Source organism: Suricata suricatta, chromosome 8, assembly GCF_006229205.1.
Source record: "Suricata suricatta isolate VVHF042 chromosome 8, meerkat_22Aug2017_6uvM2_HiC, whole genome shotgun sequence".
In the NCBI taxonomy this organism is placed as follows: Eukaryota; Metazoa; Chordata; class Mammalia; order Carnivora; family Herpestidae; genus Suricata; species Suricata suricatta.
Window position 1 is genome coordinate 20,530,327 of NC_043707.1, and position 1,227 is coordinate 20,531,553.

Sequence of the window (1,227 nt, forward strand, 5' to 3'; positions counted from 1 at the left end):
CCAGTTGAGGGGAGAGGTAAGGATGAGATACAGGAGAATATATCTGGGTTGCAAGAAGGTGAAAAAGTAAGGGAGAAAGGAGAAAGGAAAATAAGGAGTAAAAATTTAAAAGAATTAAGTAAAAAGAAAAAAGGTAATAATAACAAAGAAATAAGTATGAAAAAAATGAAGAAAAAAAATTTTTATATTAAAAAAAGCAGCAGCTCCCCCTCGTGGATAGGCATGGTTTGATGTGGTAGGTCTTGGAGGCTGCTCTCAGAGGCTCCGCCCTGGTGTCTATGGAGATTAGAATGGCGGCACACCAAGCTCCGCTAAACTAAGCACGGTAGGCCACTCTAATGAGTCCGATCTCCTTGGGCCGCAGTTGAGCCAATTTGTATTTTCCAGGCCCGCCTCGGTTCAAAGTTCCAGTCCGTGCATGTTTGTGCTATCACAGATGAAATGTATTTGTTTTGGTGGCTGGCTTCTTAGGGGGAGGAATCAGTTTGTCATGGTTCAGGCAGGGATTTCAGCTGCCCCTGCCTGAGGCGAAATGAGCAGCAGGAGGTGAAGTGCGCACCTTCACAGACTCACTTTCCGAGTCCCCACCCCCAGCCAGGATCACGATTGCAATGGGGGAAAGAAAAAAAAAATTGAGTCTCTCTTGGCTTCCGATACGTGTTGCTCAAGATGCTGTGCGCTGCTGGAAATGAGCTGGGAGCTCCTGCAGCCTAGGCGCGCGCCCAGGCCTCCACCCGCCGCTGACTCCCTGTCGGGGGTCGTGTAGGTGTGGGCCCTATTTTTTCCTGTGGGCACCCAGGATTCGGGATTCGCGCAGCCAGTGCAGGGGGCGAGATGCGCCGTGGGAATGCGGTGCGTGGTCCCGTTCCCAAAACCAAGTTCGAAGCGCGCACCCCTGGGGCAGCCGCAGCCGCGGCCGCTTCGCAGTGCGAAGCGCAAGCCCCTGGCGCAGCTGCAGCCGCTGCTGATTCCCCGCTGAGATGGCTTAGGGCTGGAAGCTGTTCCTTCCCTTGCACCACCCGGGTTTGGGATTCCGGCTACCCAGTAGTTATCTATGGAGTGGGTTTCTCTCTCCAAGTGCCGCCAAGCGTTCTTTACCTCTTCCCCAGAGACAGTACTATGAGCATGTTCAGACTCTCTGTCTCTTCCCTTTGTCTCTCGGGCTCTGCGCACTTGCCCCGCGTTGGGCTGGGGCTCCTGCCTCCCCTGCACGTCCCGGGCTGGCCG